The sequence below is a fragment of the Lolium perenne genome, chromosome 3 (assembly GCF_019359855.2).
Source record: "Lolium perenne isolate Kyuss_39 chromosome 3, Kyuss_2.0, whole genome shotgun sequence".
Taxonomy (NCBI): Eukaryota; Viridiplantae; Streptophyta; class Magnoliopsida; order Poales; family Poaceae; genus Lolium; species Lolium perenne.
In genome coordinates, this window is record NC_067246.2 from 349,295,464 (window position 1) to 349,314,654 (window position 19,191).

At 44.8% G+C, this 19,191-nt stretch overlaps 3 long non-coding RNA genes across 6 annotated transcripts; all 3 read left to right on the forward strand.

Annotated features, from left to right (window-relative positions):
- Positions 1–15,210: 15,210 nt before the first annotated feature.
- Positions 15,211–16,918, forward strand: LOC127339015 (uncharacterized). 3 transcript variants are annotated; one of them, XR_011754426.1, is made up of 7 exons: positions 15,211–15,444; positions 15,545–15,566; positions 15,630–15,698; positions 15,799–15,887; positions 15,978–16,292; positions 16,623–16,704; positions 16,781–16,918. It is a non-coding gene; the product is annotated as an uncharacterized lncRNA (long non-coding RNA). The 3 variants fall into 3 exon arrangements; XR_007874583.1 differs by having other exon boundaries at positions 15,978–16,704; XR_007874581.1 differs by having other exon boundaries at positions 15,978–16,918.
- A 4-nt stretch (positions 16,919–16,922) lies between these two features.
- On the forward strand, positions 16,923–17,988 carry LOC127339016 (uncharacterized). Of its 2 annotated transcripts, none has more exons than XR_007874585.2 (3): positions 16,923–17,383; positions 17,504–17,583; positions 17,933–17,988. It is a non-coding gene; the product is annotated as an uncharacterized lncRNA (long non-coding RNA). The 2 variants fall into 2 exon arrangements; XR_007874584.2 differs by having other exon boundaries at positions 17,526–17,583.
- A 2-nt stretch (positions 17,989–17,990) lies between these two features.
- LOC139837758 (uncharacterized) lies at positions 17,991–18,371 on the forward strand. Its single transcript, XR_011754427.1, has 2 exons — positions 17,991–18,096; positions 18,197–18,371. It is a non-coding gene; the product is annotated as an uncharacterized lncRNA (long non-coding RNA).
- The last annotated feature ends 820 nt before the right edge of the window (positions 18,372–19,191 follow it).

The following is a 19,191-nucleotide window of genomic DNA, read 5'->3' on the forward strand; positions in this document are numbered from 1 at the left end:
GTTGATGATGGAGATCATGTCCGTGCTTTGGAGATGAAGATCGAAAACGCAAAGACAAAAGGGCCATATCATATCACATATGAATTGCATGTGATGTTAATCCTTTATGCATCTTATTTTGCTTAGATCGCGACGGTAGCATTATAAGATGATCCCTCACATTAATATCAAGATAATAAAGTGTTCTCCCCTCGTATGCACCGTTGTACAGTTCGTCGTTTCGAAGCATCTCGTGATGATCGGATGTGATAGACTCAACGTTCACATACAACGGGTGTAAGCCATGTTGCACACGCGGAATACTTGGGTTTGCTTGACGAGCCTAGCATGTACAGACATGGCCTCGGGACAACGGAAACCGAAAGGTTGAACACGAGTCATATGGATGATATGATCAACATGTTGATGTTCACCATTGAAGCTACATCATCTCACGTGATGATCGGTTTTGGTGTAGTGGATTTGGATCGTGTACCACTTAACAACTATGAGGGATGTTGTATTAAGTGGGAGTTCATTAGTAATTAGATTAAAACATGAACTAATTATCTTAAACATAGTCTGAGTAGTATTTTGAATTAATTTTGTAGTATTGGCATCCGTTTTTCTACCATGCGTTAGTCTTGTAATTGAGATAGAAATACTGTTAAAATCTGATAAGAAACTTTACGGATTGGTACCGTATTGTTAATGAATCAAGAATTGATTAAGTCCTATTGCAAACTTTTAGTAAACCTCACATTGTTGATTCAAAGAGCTATGGTTTCAATTAGTACCTAAAGTTATCTTATCTCCTTGAAACTTGAAGTTCAAATCTGTTTGAAAAGTAAGGAGCTGAAAATTTAGTTTTCAGAAATAATCAAGGTATGAGATATATGTGATATCTAAGACCTTATTGCAAGATGATAGAATATAAATTTGGTGAGACTACATAAACTCATAAGTTTTATGGGAATGTATGAAGGTTGAAGATGCCAGGCGTCACAATCCTCCAACTATTGGGGCACTAATAAGATTCGCATATCCATGAAATTATCATCCTTAGTATGCACCGTTGCTAAGACTCGTCGTTTCGAAGCATCACGTGATGATCGGGTGTGATAGATTCTACGTGTGCATACAACGGGTGCAAGCCAGATTTGTACATGCGAATACTAAGGTTAAACTTTATGAGCCTAGCATGTACAGACATGGTCTCAAAAAGGTTGTCATGAATTGATGGATAAAATTATGAGTGAAATTGTTCATCATAGTTACTAATAAGTGAAATCTAGAACACTTGTCATATGATGATCAACTTCAAAGTAAGAACCTCAAGGTTATTGGTAATTGACCAACAAACCTAGAAGTTATTGATGTTGAAGTGCTTTTCTGAATAATGAGGAAAGCTAAAAGAGAAACTGCAAAAGATATTCTGGCAGAAAGAAAAGAAAAGACTAGAAAGTCTAGCTCAGGTGTATATCAATGATATACATGTTATGGATGTATTCCTCGTTTGGTCACACAATGAAATTCTTGGGTATTTGTACCATATTGGTTGGTATGAAATGTCATACAAAACAACACAATACAAGAATACAATGGCCTAAGTGACTGACAAGGAATATGATAGGAATACACGTCTGGAACAAAATAAAGTGTTATTATGTTCGTCGTTGGCATTCTATCTAGCCCTTAGAATTTATAATAAAGAACTTAATAATTGTTATTTTGCTCTGGTTAAATGAAAACAATGAGTTGTTCAAATTATGACATTACTCCATGTGTGATGGATAAGTTATTATAAATCTTAATGGTGAAACACACACACATAATACTGACGCTAAAATGCCATAAGGCAAATGATTTGAATTCCACTTATTTGTGGAACCGCCATTTAGGTCATGTTAGAAAGGAACGCATGAAGGAACTCCATGCAAATGGATTTTTGGAGTCATTTGATTTTTGAATCATTTGGCGCTTGCAAATCTTTTCTAAAGAGAATGATTAAAATACCGTTCATAGGCCAAGAGTTGAACGGGCAACAAACTTAGTGGAAAAATACATAATGATGTATGTGGTTCACTGAGCATAGTTGTGTGCGGGAGATTCTTCTACTTCATGAAAACTTTCAACAATGAATTGAGTATATATGTGGATATATTCAATAAGGAAGAAGTTTGAAACATTTGAATGAATTAAAATAAATTTCAGCATGAAGTGGAAATCATCATAATAGAAAAGTCAAATATCTATGATTGGATCATGGTGGAAATATTTGAATTACGAGTTTTAGCGAACATCTAAGAGAGTTATGAAATTGTTCTACAACTCACATTTATTGGAGTATCATAGTGATGATGAAGTATCCAAGAGATGTATCCAAACCTTGTTGGATCAATGATGAGATAAAATATTATGACGCCATTATATTTTTGTGGATTATGCTTTAGTGACTACAGCTTTTACAATGAATAGAGCATCATCATGATCCATTGAAATGACACCATACAAGTTATGGCATGGGTATAAACCCTAATAGTCTTTTCTTTAAATTTTGGTCTAAGAGTTTACAACCAAAATCGGATGAATGTCTTTGTTGGTTATCCCAGAGATTTAGTTGGGAATTCTTCCCACGAGACAAAGACAAAAGTGTTTGTCAATGTTTCTTATTTCCGAGAAATTGTTTCTAGTAAAGTATTTGAGTGGGAGGACAATATAATTTGATAAGGTTTATGAACCTGAGCATAATGATCAGAGTAGCGCAGCATCGGAATTGGTTTCGGAAGCGGCCACAACGATCATGGCTCCCATGACTACAAAGTGTTTTAGCCATGAAGATCGAAGTACATATTGAACCTTGTAGGTATGGTTTACTTTGTGATCAAATAAATGATTTGTGGACAAAGGATTGATTTTGAACAATGATAAACCAACTATAAACAAAGAAGTTATGATGGGCCCTGACTCTGTTAAAATGGCTATATGCCATGAAATCCAAGATAGATAAAAACTTTTTGAAAGTAAATGGATCTATAAAATTGATGGACTTGGATGGAATATCCTTGAAGCAGCTTGACTTGTCGAAAAGTCGTTTACGACAAAGTTCAAAGAGTTGACTATGATAAGATTAGATCTTTCGTAGCAATGCTTATAGTCTATGTGGATTATTCTAGTAATCACTACATATTTCTTTTATGAGATATGCTAGTAGGATGGCAAAATACACTACTTAACAGAAGTGTGTATTAAAGGAGTATATAAGATACAACCAATTGTTTTGCTAGTCCGTAGAATACTAGATAGGTATACGAACTTCAATTGGATGAAGTGAGTATCGCGGAGTTGGAATCTTCACCAGATGAAATAATCAAAGAGTTTTTGATTTCATCAGAGACGATGAAGAGGCTTGCGTTTGCAAGAAATTAAGTGGGAGCGCTGAGACATATTTATAATACTTATGTAGATGACATATAGTTGGTTATAAATGATGTAATTATATACTTGATTAAAAGTTTCATTGAGAAATTAACTTCAATGAAAGGATATGGACTGAAACAAATTTAGTGTCAAGATCTATGAAGATAGATTGAAACACATAAATAAGTTTAAGTCAAAGTACATATGATAGATATTGAAGTAGTTCAATATAGAAATATTAAGAAAATGTTCTTGTCATGTGAAGGTTTAACAAGACTTGAATGTATCTGACACTCAATGAGTAAAAACACATGAGTGATTATAGATCATGAATAATATGTACACAATCAGATATCATGTGCTATAAAGTGTTATGAGCATATACCAGAATGATTCATATGAAAATCATTGGACGACAGTAAGAATATCCTTGAGTACTTTAGAAGAACTAAGGATATATATATTTTTTTGTATGAAGAAATCGCTGTAAGGTGTTACACCGATATTGGTTTTGTCACATATAAAATATAATTTCAATCTCAAATTAGACTAAGTGTTGTTTAAAAAGTAGCACAATGAGCTAGAAGTTGTCTATGCTAGATTTAGAAGAGTTCTAAATATTGTGACGGATTCTACAAAAGAAGGCAGAATATGTCATTGTTTTGACAAATGACAAAGGATGTTAAAGTCAAGAGGTTCTTTGAGAACTTGGTGTAGTTCCGACAGAGTCAGAATTTTGAAGCTATATTGTGTGTGACAATATTAGTGACATATTTCAGACAGCGGAATTAAGGTTCCACCAGAAGATCAAACATATTTAATGCCAACTCATTTGGAAATGAGTGATGCGTTGAGACGCAAATGAATTATAAAATACATACGTTTCTGAGCGTGTCAGATCCGTTGACTAAAAACCTCTCCCGTGAGCAATACATGATAAAACACCGGAAGGCCAAGGTGTTATATCTTTACAAATGTAAACTAGATTATTGACTCTAGTGCAAGTGGGAGACTGAAGGAGATATGCCCTAGAGGCAATAATAAAGTGGTTATTATTTATATCTTTATGTTTATGATAAATGTTTATATATCATGCTATAATTGTATTAACCGAAACATTAGTACATGTGTGATATGTAGACAAACAAAGAAGTCCCTAGTATGCCTCTTAACTAGCTTGTTGATTAATGGATGATTAGTTTCATAATCATGAACATTGGATGTTATTAATAACAAGGTTATGTCATTGTATGAATGATGTAATGGACACACCCAATTAAGCGTAGCATAAGATCTCGTCATTAAGTTATTTGCTATAAGCTTTCGATACATAGTTACCTAGTCCTTATGACCATGAGATCATGTAAATCACTTGTACCGGAAAGGTACTTTGATTACACCAAACACCACTGCGTAAATGGGTGGCTATAAAGGTGGGATTAAGTATCCGGAAAGTATGAGTTGAGGCATATGGATCAACAGTGGGATTTGTCCATCCCGATGACGGATAGATATACTCTGGGCCCTCTCGGTGGAATGTCGTCTAATGTCTTGCAAGCATATGAATGAGTTCATAAGAGACCACATACCACCGTACGAGTAAAGAGTACTTGTCAGGAGACGAGGTTGAACAAGGTATAGAGTGATACCGAAGATCAAACCTCGGACAAGTAAAATATCGCGTGACAAAGGGAATTGGTATTGTATGTGTATGGTTCATTCGATCACTAAAGTCATCGTTGAATATGTGGGAGCCATTATGGATCTCCAGATCCCGCTATTGGTTATTGGTCGGAGTGAGTACTCAACCATGTCCGCATAGTTCACGAACCGTAGGGTGACACACTTAAAGTTGGATGTTGAAATGGTAGTACTTGAATATGGAATGGAGTTGGAATATTTGTTCGGAGTCCCGGATGAGATCCCGGACGTCACGAGGAGTTCCGGAATGGTCCGGAGAATAAGATTCATATATAGGATGTCATTTTATGTGAAATAAAATGTCGCGGAAGGTTCTATGGAAGGTTCTAGAAGGTTCTAGAAAAGTCCGGAAGAAACCATCAAGGAAGGTGGAGTCCACATGGGACTCCACCTCCATGGCCGGCCAGCCCTAGGTGGGGAGGAGTCCCAAGTGGACTCCCCCATAGGGGGCCGGCCACCCCCCACATGGGAGGTGGAAATCCCACCTTTTGGTGGGAGTCCTAGTTGGGCTAGGTTTCCCCTTTTTATGGGAGGTTTTTGGTTCGGGTCTTATTCGAAGACTTGGAGACCAACTCTTGGGAATCCACCTATATAATGAGGGGCCAAGGGGAGGGGGCCGGCCACCCCAAGACCACAAGCTGGCCGCCCCCCATAGAGTGGCCGGCCACCCCTCCCAAACCCTAGCCAAGCTCCTCTCCTCCATATTGCCCGCATAGCTTAGCGAAGCTCCGCCGGACTTCTTCACCGCCACCGACACCACGCCGTCGTGCTGTCGGATTCAAGAGGAGCTACTACTTCCGCTGCCCGCTGGAACGGGGAGGTGGACGTCGTCTTCATCAACAACTGAACGTGTGACCGAGTACGGAGGTGCTGCCCGTTCGTGGCGCCGGAACCGATCTTTGATCAAGATCTTCTACGTGCTTTTGCAAGCGGCAAGTGATCGTCTACCGCAGCAACAAGAGCCTCATCTTGTAGGCTTTGGAATCTCTTCAAGGGTGAGACTCGATACCCCCCTCGTTGCTACCGTCTTCTAGATTGCATCTTGGCTTGGATTGCGTGTTCGCCGTAGGAAATTTTTTGTTTTCTATGCAACGTTATCTTACAGCTTCCCCTGGCTGCAAGGGTCTCTTGGTGGCCAACTTCATCTCTGCCTCGGTGGGGCTGGTCGACAACATTGCCCTCGTTGGGCCTCTGCGTCAGCCAGTCCTCTCTGTGGACGTTCTGGCTCGCAGCCCCGAGGCAGTGGCTGGAGCTCCCTTGACCTTGGCGGCTGCTGATGCCTTCGTCAACGCGGGCACCAACCGTCTTTCTGCGCCACCCTCTCCCGCAGCGGACGCTGTCAAAGACCAGGCCCCCGCCTCCATCAACCCGAGCCCTGCTCTGCTGCTGCCTACCTCGCCTGGCAAGGAGGCCGCCCTGGCTCGGCCGTCGATGGTTCAGACCCTGGCCTTGGAGACCTCCCCGGTGGCAAACACCCTGTGGCCCTCTCCTCCGCCATCCAAGCAACCTCGCCGCTGCTCCCGCCTTGCCCAGGGACGCTACGTCTCCATCGTCGAGCGAGCTATTGCTCGGAAGAAAAACCTCCTCGACGGCGCTGCTGCTGAACCTCCTCGTCGCCGCGGTGAGCTCTCGGCGGACGACCTGCTCGCTGTGGCCCTCGACGAGGACCGTGAAGTCCCGGCGATGGACATTGCCGTCCTCGCTCAGGCCTGTGACATCCCTGTGGCAGACCTTGGGCTTGCCCCTGGATCGGCTGTGGTGACTTCGCCGTCCCCATGATTGCTCTCTGTCGTGGATATCTATCCCGCCGCTACCCTTCCGCTCCTCCTGGCTTGTATCTCGGCTCTCGCCATGTCTGCATCACTTGTCTGGCTAGCTGTTATCTTGTTAGTTCGTCCATTCAGCACCTGCGTGTGTGCCTTTTATCTTTGGTCTGTAACTGGATTTATGTCTGGCACCTTATGTCTCTCCAACTTTTGATGGCTGTTCCCCTTTCTTATGATAACGCTTTGGATGCTCGGCCCAAAATCTGGCTCCTTTATGTTTATCTTGCCTTGCTGTTTCTGTTTACCACACCCTGGTGCTTTCTCTTTCGCCCATGTTAAACAAAATTTCTCTTGATTGCTGGAATGTCCGAGGGCTGGGTATGCGGCAAAAGCGCGATGATGTCCGGGCAGCGGTTGATCTCGCTACCCCCTCCATCTTGCTTTTACAAGAAACTAAGCTCAACGACATCTCCTCCTTTCTTGCCTCCTCCTTCCTTCCGCCCAAGCTTCGATCCTTCGTTTTCAAGCCTTCCGATGGTGCCTCCGGAGGGATCGCTACTGCTTGGGACGACAGTCTCCTTCAGCTTATCCGCCACTCCATCGACAACTTCTCGGTCACCACCACCTTCTCCTATCGTCCTGATGACCTCTCCTTTACCATCATCAACGTTTATGGACCTTGTCTCCACGACCAAAAGCATGTTTTCCTTGACTCTTTAACTCAAATTTTCGCTGCAATCTCTGGGCCTAAGGGCCGGCAGCCATCATAGGCGATTTCAACCTTATCTGAGCCCCCCGCGATAAATCTAATGGGAACTTTAACTCTTCTTTCAACGGATTCATCAATAATCTCGGCCTCCTGGAGATTCCGCTTCTTGATCGCCAGTTCACCTGGTCTAACCAGCAAGATCCTCCCATTCTGGCTCGGCTGGACCGAGTTCTGGTCAACTCGGAATGGAGCTTCGCGCTGCCAGACTCCACGCTCACCTCCTCCGCCCGCCCCACCTCTGACCACGTCCCCCTCCATCTTATTGCCTCTTCGAAAGCCCCCCGCAGTACCATTTTCCGCATGGAAAACACGTGGCTCTCGCATCCATCCTTTGCTCCCATTGTTGAGACAAACTGGAACAGTGTCGGTGTCGGCCCCAGGCACTCTCACCTCACTGATGTCGGTGCTCTATGCATGAAACTAAAAAGGGTCCGCTCGGCCGCTAGAGCCTGGGCTAAGGACAGGAAGCTCCCACCCATCTACCTCCTTAACTGCCGCGCTGTCATCTCTCTCTTCGACCGCCTCGAGGAACATCGGAATCTCTCCCCCCTGGAACAAAGGCTCCGATACCTTGCCAAAACTACCCTCAGCCAAAAAATATCCAACAAAGCAACCTACTGGCGGCAACGTGCAAAAATCAAAAACTGCATCCTGGATGAAAACACCCACTACTTTCACCTTTGCGCCTCTGGCCGCCTCCGGAAGAACCAAATAAAAAACCTTGAGGATCAAAATGGCAATATCGCCTTCTCTCATCAAGCTAAAGCCGTTATTCTCCATGATTTTTACAAAAATCTCCTGGGCACCCCAGTGACTACTCTGGATCAGCTCGACCTGGCTTCGCTAGTTACCTCCACCTCCCTCACACCTTCTCAAGCTTCTACCCTGGCCCGACCTTTCTCCCTGGAAGAGATCCGGACAGCCCTTTTCACCATGAACGACAACTCTAGTCCAGGGCCTGATGGCTTTGGACCTGCTTTCTTCAAGAGAAACTGGAACTTGGTCAGCTCTACTCTCTTTGATTCCCTCTCCAGCTTCCACACTCCCACTTCGGACCTTAGGCCCATCAACAAGTCCTACATTGTCCTCCTTCCCAAAAAAGAAGGGGCCAACAAGACAGACAACTTCCGACCCATCTCTCTCCAAAACTGTTGAGTTAAAATCCACACCAAATGCCTCACTCTCAGGCTCCGGGACCTCATCCCCTACCTGGTCCACCCCGATCAGACTGGGTTTATCTCTGGGCGTTGTATCGCTGAAAACTTCGTCTATGCTGCCAACATTGTGCAGAGCTGTCACAAACGCGCAGCGCCCACTGTTGTTTTTAAGTTGGACTTCCGTAAGGCCTTCGATTCCATCAGCTGGGATGCCCTCGATCGCATCCTCCTTGCCAAAGGATTTCCTGAGCTATGGCGATCATGGATTAAAATGTTAAACCTCACGAGCCAGACTGTGGTCCTCCTTAACGGAGTGCCCGGAAGATGGATCCAATGCCGCCGCGGTCTGCGACAAGGCGACCCCCTTTCCCCATTCCTTTTCAACATTATTGTTGATGTCCTGCGGCAAATGATCCTCCATGCCTCCCGCAGGGGGCTCCTCCTACAGCCCCTTGTTGACAACCTCCCCTGTCCGGTCCTCCAGTATGCTGATGACACCCTCATTATCATCCGTGCCATCCCGGAACACGTTTCCAACCTAAAAAAGGTGCTTGACGGTTTCTCGGCGGCCACTGGCCTCGTCATCAACTTCCACAAAAGCACCTTTATCCCCATCGCCACGGATCAATCTATGGCCCTCTCCATGGCAAACGCCTTCGGATGTGCTGTCTCCGCTTTCCCCCAAACATACCTGGGGCTCCCCCTCTCTGTCTACAAGCTCCGCCCTACCGACTTTGCCCCCATAATCCACAAAAGTGACATGCGCCTATCTGGGTGGCGGGGCCGGTGCCTCCCAATTGGGGGGCGTCTTATTCTCGTTAACTCTGTCCTCACGGCCATGCTCGCCCATGCTATGGCCGCCGGACTCCTTCCGGCTGGGGTCGTTGAGGCTATTGACAAACGTCGTAGGGCCTTCTTGTGGACCGGAGAGGAAACTTGCCATGGTGGGAATTGCAAAGTTGCCTGGAAGGATGTTTGCGCCCCAAAAAGCCTTGGGGGCTCGGCGTTCTCTCCATTAAATCGCAAAATTCCGCCCTCTTAACCAAATTCCTCACCAAAATCCATTCCGACACCTCTGCTCCCTGGGCTGTTTGGTTCCGCCACCGGTACGGCTGGAATGGCTCCAGGGACCTCGGGGACACACACCATCTAGATACCCACGTCTGGAAGGACATTGTCGCTGGTCTCAAAGTTTTCCGTTCCGTCACCAAGGTCTCGGTAGGCTGTGGAGCCTCGACAGCCTTCTGGGCCGACCTTTGGTCTGGCGACGCCACCCTTCAGGACCGCTTTCCTGACCTCTACTCCCACTCCACTCGCATAAACATCAATGTTGCCACGGCTCTGACGTCCGACTTCCGCGGCACCCTTGGACCGCGCCTCTCGCTTGCCGCGGAGGCCGACCTTCGTACCCTTGAAAACGAGCTCACCTCTGTGGTCCTGCATCGCGACTCCCCGGATGATCGTTATGACCTCCTCACTAACAAGAAGCTCTCAAACAAAAGTGTCTATGTCAATTCTTTCAGGCATTTGCGGACAGACGAGGCTGCTGAAAAAGTTTGGAGGAGTGCTGCCCCTGTGAAGTGCAAAGTTTTTGGATGGCTTGCCCTGAAGAAGCTGTTATCACCAGATTTTAACCGGATCAAGAGGTGGGCCGCGATTTAAATGGGCTTGGAAGCTATGGATGTAAAACGGGTATGAATCGGCCTCGTGCAAGTATTTTGGGCTAGATTGCCCGTGTATCTGTAAATTAGTAGGATACGTGTCGGTTAGGATTAAAAGATAGAGTTTAGCTCGTACACGGTTGGGATTATTCCAGGATTAGACAAATATGTATCTAGGGTTATTGAGAAGGACGAACACGTTCATAACAAACCAATCTAGGCGCATCGCCACCCCCTTGTTTGGAGGGTTTCTCCCGGGTAAGCGTCATGCTGCCTAGATCGCATCTGGCGATCTAGGCAGTATCTGTTTATTCGTTACCTGTTGTTGCTCGTGCTGAAGTGTTTTTGATGGCGAGCAACACCGTTATCATAGACGTTTTAGGGATGACGTGGACGCTTTTCTTGTATACTTGCTTAGCTATGCCACCCTTCAACGTCTAGCTGCCTTTATGTCTATCTTAGGTGTAATGGCAGCATCTTGCTTAGTCTTTACTTGGTAGATTTGATCCGTTATAGTTGCTCCTTGATATTCAAGGATTGGTTTAATATCTGCATGGTTAGGCCTTCCAAACGGGTTGGATGATCCGGTAGTGCGTAAGGTGTAGTTTGCTGTTCCTAGAGGGATTGTTCCGGGGATCGACTTTATGTTGGTTTTTAGGACTCTTTAGGGATAGTTCTTCCTATTATCTTACGTATCTGCTAGGCCCAATTACGTGTAGGACGTTTCGGTTATGCAGTGCAAACCCTAAACTGTCGTAGATTAATTCATCTTGATATCGATTAAGCAGGATTCCCATGTCATTGCAAATCTAATACGAACCATGGGACAATCGGCTCTTTGAGCCGATCCACAGAACAACTTAAGAGCCGATCGAGGCTCGTATTTAATGTTTACGTGTTTTGCCATGCAGGAAATTAATCGAAGCAATCCAACACCTCCCTGACCAGGTATAGGTCAGGTGGCACGCCCTTGCATTCAGCTGGGACGTGTGCCAGAAGGCATTGCGGGCCGTCGCCCGAGGGACCAGAGCCAACCGCAGTTCTGGGAGCCTCCCGGCTCTACGGTGTTGATCGTCGCCAAGCTCGCCGGTGGGTTTTGGCAGGCAACAGAAGCGTCTCCCGACCAATGAACGCCGGTTTCGCCATGGTCTCAGTACCTCTGCTACCTGCCTCTCCTGCTCCCAAGATGAAGACACCGACCACATGCTGCTGCTCTGCCCCCGCGCCTGGGAAGTTTGGACCTTCTTCTTCCCAGACTTCAGCGCTGGGAGGCCTTCCAATCTCGCCGACCTCCGGACCATGCGGTGTAGTAATTTTGAAGAGACAACGATCGTCGCCGCCATCACCTGGAACATCTGGAAGAGAAGAAACGCCAAGACTTTCAATGGCGTGAATGAAGACCTGCGTCTTGTCTCCCATAGGTGCATTGAGGATATTAGGTTGTGGGCGCATCGTTGTACTACCTCCTCCCCCTCTCTCACTCTTAATAATTGGTGTAACGGGTTCGAACCCCCTTGAAGCTCTCCCCCCCACCCCCTCTCGCCTCCCTCTAAAATATTGTAAGGATCCCATGTACTCTTGTTCTTCTTGATTAATGTTCAGGCTGGCGTAAGCCCGCCGTAGACCCGGTCAAAAAAAAAATTTACATGTACATCTAGACATTTTATGTTGGTACATAAATTTTCAAAAAAAGAAAAAAAAAATTATGTGGCTCCTGTAAAAAAGACAAATTTTGATGCTGTAACACGACTACGTATAGCATATATTTTTTATCTTTTTATACACATCACATAAAATATTGTTTTTCCACGAAAACTTGTGTATGAACATAGAATATCACGGTGTGCACCAAAAAATTTATGTCAATTTTTTTTGACATTATTAAAATTAGTTTTAAATTGTTTCATATAATAGAAGCATTTGCTCCTATGAGCCAAAACACCACCTCCGTATTTCCACAGCCAAGTGAAACATACCGTTTCGCACTTCTGTTGCCTGAAAAAGAAAAAAGAAACAGTGGTGCACATTGCCGAGCTCCCTCCGCGGACAAGAAAAGCTCGTACACGGAAGGTTCTGGAGGATTATTGTGCTGCGTCGGGGCAGCTAGTTAGCGAGGCTAAATCAAGCATCTTTTTCAGTCCATGCACGAACACGGATACAAGAGTGGAGGTATGTTCAGCTCTTAACATTATGACAGAATCGATAACTGATAAATATTTAGGCTTGCCACCACTTGTGGGTGTGTCTCGCTCGGATTGCTTCCAACATTTAGTGGAGAAGATTATAAAGTTGTTAACTGGTTGGAAGGAAAAAAATATGTCTTTCGGCGGAAAAGAAGCATTACTGAAAGCTGTCATTCAAGCGATCCCGGCTTATGCTATGTCGGTCTTCAAGCTTCCCAAGCAGATAATCAAAGGGATAATCACTGCAATGTCCCAATTCTGGTGGGGAGATGACGACCAACAGAAACATATGCATTGGTTTGCATGGTGGAAAATGTGTGTTTCTAAGAAGCAGGGGGGTATGGGGTTTCGGGATTTGCATTGTTTCAATTTAGCACTCCTGGCCAAGCAATGCTGGAGACTTATTGCTGAACCAGACTCGATATGTGCTAGAGTCCTCAGAGCGAAATATTTCCCTTCGGGTGACATTCTGAATTGTGAACTCAAGAAAGGAAGCTCGTACACATGGCAGAGCATATGGGCAGGTATCCAAACTTTTAAACGTGGTCATATTTGGAGAGTGGGAGACGGCACCAGGATTAATATTTGGGAAGATGCTTGGATCCCGAGTAGCCCCTCCAGGAAAATTGTGACTAGAAGAGGTAATATTGTGTTCACTCACGTTTCGGATTTGATTGATGCAGAAACTAACAGCTGGGATGAAGAGATTATTGGGGACTTGTTCTGGCCGACTGATGTGCAGCGCATCATGCACATTCCTCTGGCTCGGGGTATGATGGAGGACTTTATTTCTTGGAATCTTACAAAAACGGAGGTCTTTTCGGTCCGATCATGTTATTATGCAGAATGGGAGCACCAACATGGTGCAAAGCTTAGACGAAATACTCCTTTTGGGACATCCTCATTATTACCAGTATGGAAAAATCTTTGGAGTCTGAATGTCCCGGCTAAAATAAAAATCCACTGCTGGCGGGTTTTATTGGGTGCTATCCCTTGCAATGGCGTTTTGGCGAACAGGCACATGCAACCAAGTTCTGAATGTACACTCTGCCGTACAGATTGTGAAAGCATTAGACATTCTCTTTTTACATGTCCCAGAGTGCATGAAATATGGGGCATACTTGGAATGCATGGAACTATTGATCAGGTCTGTTCTTTTGAGGCTAATGGTGGAGCAATCCTGGAGACTTTGCTACGTGATACAACAGCCAAAGCTCCGCTCCTCTCCGAGGTGGACAGAAATGATTTGGTGGCTACAGCAATTTGGTACATTTGGTGGGAACGTCGGCAAGCAACGCATGGGGAGGTGGTTCAGGTCCCATGCAGATCGGCCCAGGCTATATCGACGTTGGCGTTGAACTATTCAAGAGCAAAGAAACCCCGAAGGGGAATTATCAGAAAAGGATGGACAAAACCCCGAGAGGATTTCCTAAAGCTGAATGTGGATGCAGGTTTTAGCATTGATGCAGGTTCTGGGGCATCTGGAGCGATCATTAGGGATCACCGAGGACACTTTGTGGGCGCTAGCGCTTGTGGTATTCCGTTTATATCGGATGCAGCTTCGGCGGAAGCGCGGGCTCTCAAGGACGGGCTCATCCTGGCGGGTAATCTTGGGTGCTCCAGACTTGAGGTGGAGTTCGATTGTATGGAGGTGATCGACGTTATGAAAAATGGAGGGAACTCGCTAGGTCCTGCGGCAGCGATTTACGAGGAGTGCTCTTTTCTTTGTCGAAACTTCACTGAAGTTGTGTTTGCTCATTGTCCTAGAGAAGCTAATAGGGTAGCGGATTCTTTAGCTAGCAATTCAGAGGGCTCCCAATCTATTGTGTGGGTTGAAGAGCCTCCTGATTACATTAAGTGCCTTCTAGCGGATGATGTAACGATTCTGTAACTCTCAGGCAGCAAGTTTGTTGACGCACTCTTTTCCTTACCAGGGTACCGAAGGGGACTGGAAGGTTTTTAATGAGGCGGGCTTGCTGACCTTATATATATACATCTTGTGTTTCAAAAAAAAAAAAAAAGCTCCCCACGAGACATCCCTTCCGCGTCCCTACTCGCCTCACGCGCGGCTGCGCCCCTGATCGCTGCCCACCCGCAAGTTCGCCATCGCGCTCCCGTCCGCAGGCCCGATGTATAATTTCTTCGGAGAGAGAGCGACGGGACAGATCGAGATCCTGCTGCCGATTCCACACTGGTTATTCATTTAGATGTCCACTGATTATTTATTTTAGCTGTATTAGCTGATAATGGGTCCCACTGTGAAAGATAAAGTGGTAGAAAATGTGAAGTTTGAGAATAGGCATCTACTCCACTCTTAGGGGCTTTTGTAAATTTTTAGGAGACCTACACGTCCGCTCCCCTCTCCTTCATTTGTTTACATTGTTTTTTCCACGGCAGTGCTCCTGCCCACTACCACCACAGTGCGGGCGGCGCTTGAGCCAAGGAGGGTGTCGAGGGGCTCGGGTCTCCTCAAGGTTGGGCTGGCGCCTGGTAGGCTCCGACGACACATCCTTGTAGGACGGGTGAACAGAGGATTGCGGAAACAGAAACGTCTCCGACCACACATCCTTGTAGGACGGCGTGTGCTCTAGCAACTCCAGCCTGTTCCGGAGGCGGAGGGTGGCGGGCTTGTACGTCAATGGTGTTGACGACGAGGTATTATCGCAATTGAGCCAGATGGGCGGTGGGCTGGTGCGTGGGCACCCCAAGGAGTACCTCCGGGCCGAGGTGCGAGCCTTGGCCGTGTTTGCCAGTAAATGCTCCCGTACTCAACAATTCAACATCATCCCATGGACTACACATCGACATGTAAGGATGCTTCTCTAGCTTGCTGCTGGATATTTTGCACTCAATTCTGTTGTTTATATTTCCATGTTTATGCATTCTTCATAATTATACTTTTGTGTAGATGCTCAATTTTGCTGGCAAAAGTAAGAATCAACTTTAACTGTTATGTTTATCCAGGAACAACATGCTGATGAAAACAAATTTAGGATTTCGGGCCACCCAGCTCTCCCCAACTCCACGAGATGGAGAGGAGCATCGCAATTTCTACCCAATCGGTGAGAGCATAGATAACTTCTTTTTTCAAACACAGTTTCTTCACATTTCCTTTTGTGTGCAAGAGATAATTAAGACCATCACTTGGTGTGCAAACACCAGACTCGAAAGGAGGCTTTGAGAGGACTTGGTTATTATCAGTGACACTCAATTTATATATTGGCTCAATGTGTTCATGAGCTTCGTACGAGGTACAATCCAAGATCATAATTTACATGTAGGAGCAGTTTGTTCGTCATTGTTCTTTTCCCTGATAAGAAATTTCCTGCTTGGTTTTATAGGTAAACGCGGCCGTGCCTGGCTGGATCATGTCTGACATTACTGTGAAACTAGGTGATGGCATCGAGAGAAAGGCGCTCCAGACAGTACCATTAGGTAAGTGATAATAAACTCTGCAATTATTTGTAATTTCTTTTGAACTTCGATTTTGTTTTATTGCTTGTTCTGCTGGTGCTTCTGATGGATATTCTAGGATGGTTCGACAAGCCAGAAGAGATCGATGGTCTGGTTGAGTTCCTGGCTGTTCATCCAATACCTGACCGGGCAATACCATGTTGCTAGCTATGCCTGGGTCAATAATTAGTTTTATTATTGAGGTACATTTTTAACGACATTGATGATATGTTTATTTTGTTCATACAAATCTGGATGAGGTGACATTTTGGATGTACAAATATGATTAATTAGCCATCGATCGTGTATACATAAAAAAAATCTGATCTAGCATTGTTCTGGTAGAGTTGCTTAATCTTGTCACTGAATTCTGTAGTTGCTTTTGGCTGAGAGCTGTATGATGTATTGTTACTACACTAATGTCCCAAATCTACTTTGGTGGATAAATAAAAAATATTTATGTCAGCAGCAGTATGTCGTTCCATTTGGTCTATGCATGTAGCCGACTATTGTAATTAGCTTTTCGTTAGTAGGGTTTCAGTTTTTTCTGCTTGGTGGATGGCAAAGTAACACCTACTTCGACTTGGGCTTGTCGAGTCAATGCTAAGAATACAGGTGGCATACTAATCCGTGTCTGCTACCTATCATTCTTTGTCCCTTTGTTTTCTTTTCCTCATTGTTTCAAGTTTAGGTTCCGGCATGTAGATATGGTCCCCTATCTTCATCCCTTGATCTAGGCATGAGTCTTCAGGTTTGCATCTCCTCAACGCTTCCCTCAGATCCTCTCTGAATCTTGATGTTTCCCTCCTGATTTAGTTCTAAATCTATGAAGACTCACAACGTTTGTTGCATGGTGGACTGGTGGTTGCACATACCGACATCCACAACAAGGTGTTGTTTTATCGCTCCCTCAAAGATTTTGCAACAGAGTTGCAAGCTCAATTGGTAATAGTCTAATTGGTTTAGTGGATAATTGCGGCATGCATCCAATTGTATTTGCTTGGGCGGTGGTGGATTACAATATGGGATCCACCATCTGAATGCAATTTTTTGCATGCTTTCGATAAATGGATTTCATAAAAAAAGTCATGATGACACTTCTGCATGTCTTTCCAGATGGCACATGTTTTCGGATATGATATTAGTATGAATTTTTATTCGAAGTTGTGTTCGCGGTATCCTGTCAGTTTTTTATTTTCACATGGAAATGAGTCTTTTTTATCAAGTGATCTGAAATTTTCTAACTATTTCTTCCTGGTCTTGGATGTGCTGAGCCGCTGAGCGAATAAACATGGTAAGAACGTACTCCATTATGTGATTTAAGCTTACATTAATATCATAAAAATTTCATTATTACTACCTTTATAGTTTTCTCACCAGTATTTTGTGTGCTGAAGTTATGTTTTCTCACCAGTACGTATTGCTTTATACTGAAGGGCGTGCATTTTTGTTGGGTCATCTGAGTTCCAGTAGTGACCAACTTCAGTTGCGGAGGTGTGCACAGTTCACCTATAGCATACATGAACAATAAACGTGTTCTCGCTGCTTTGCTCAGTGTGATATTTAATTATCATAGGTTCCAGCATTGCAGTCTCCCAGAAATCCTTTTATAATTGGATACTTATTAAAAGCAAACCTATGTTGAATTGAAACCTACCTTTTTTTCACGGAGGTATGAGTTGAGAAGAAACACTACACGGGAATGATGAAAAATAAACCTAGCAATAATTAGATCCTTAAAACAATACTCCAGAGGGAGTAATTATTATTTAATGTGTTTCATCAAATGATCACTGTTATGCTGTACTACCTTGCAACTAAGTTGTGGCCATGCGTCTTGCAGAGGATTAGAGCTTCAGAAACAACTGAAAGATGGTGTCTTTCTGCTAACACACTTTACAACATTATTCACGTAACAACTGGCTCAGTACTGGTGTGTTAAATATCTTGTTCCTTTCACAGAACTGGAATCGCGTCTATTGTTTAATGCCAGCTACAGACAATTGTGTAAGTAGAAAATGCCAGATCAGTAATTATGCATGTTAGTGCCATTAGCGTGCTTCAGTTCTGATGATGCCAGATTAGTAATTATGCTCCTGGTTTTTAGGTATTTTTGTTGGTGCATAAGTATCAGTTTGAATAACATCTATGCTTCAGCGCTCTGGAATAAGTACTTGTTGGAAGTACGTCCCCTTTGTTCTCTGTATCTTATCTTCTGATTCAAATTTCCAATTGTATAAGAACATTTGCTGGCGTTATTTCCAAGGGGTGTGTTTTGATCACCTACACATCTGAACCATCATATCCAGTAATTAAGGTACAGTATACTCTACTTGCATTGTCTGCAGAAGAATAAAGTATTGAGTGGTTGCAACCCATGGCATTTCCAATCTTAAGCCCACTCATGATCACATCGCAGAATGGTGTTTCGGCACACTTACATTAATATTAGCTCTTCCGTGTTGTCCAGACATAAATGTCTCATTATCTGTTCAATTCTGGATTGTTATGGGGAAAGAGTAGAAAAACCTCTTTAGGACATATCAAGTTCCTTTCCTCGCATATGTGCATTTTTCATAAGGGCATCTCCAGCGCCGCGACGCAAACGGACGCTGAGTAACCGTTTGTATCCGCCGTGACCGGAAATGCGTCTCGCACCACCTCCAGCGGGACGACGCAAAGTGATCGGGCCGTCCGCGGAGACGCAAACCTGACCCAAATATGCGCCAGGTTTGCGTCTCTGCGGACGCTGCACGAACGCGCAAAGTGTCCGCTCGGTCCTCGCACGGGCCCGCCTGTAAGCGGCACAACTGCTTCGTCTTCCGTGGCATTACATTCGGGCAGCGCGCTGCAGCCTTTGCAGGGCCGCGTTAATGACGTGCCTCGGTTTCCGCGAGTGTGCGCAGCTAGTAGGCGTTGCACTGGCAGGCCATTGAAGGCGGAGCCTCTTAAAGGGACGATGCTGGCGCTCATTTCCCCGACCAAACCATTGCCAAATCCCACAGTATCCACCACACCGACGCCATGGGGAAGAAATGCTGGCCGTTCCGCAAGACGAAGAACGACCAGGAGGCTAGCGGCTCGCGTTCTGGCAAGAAGGCA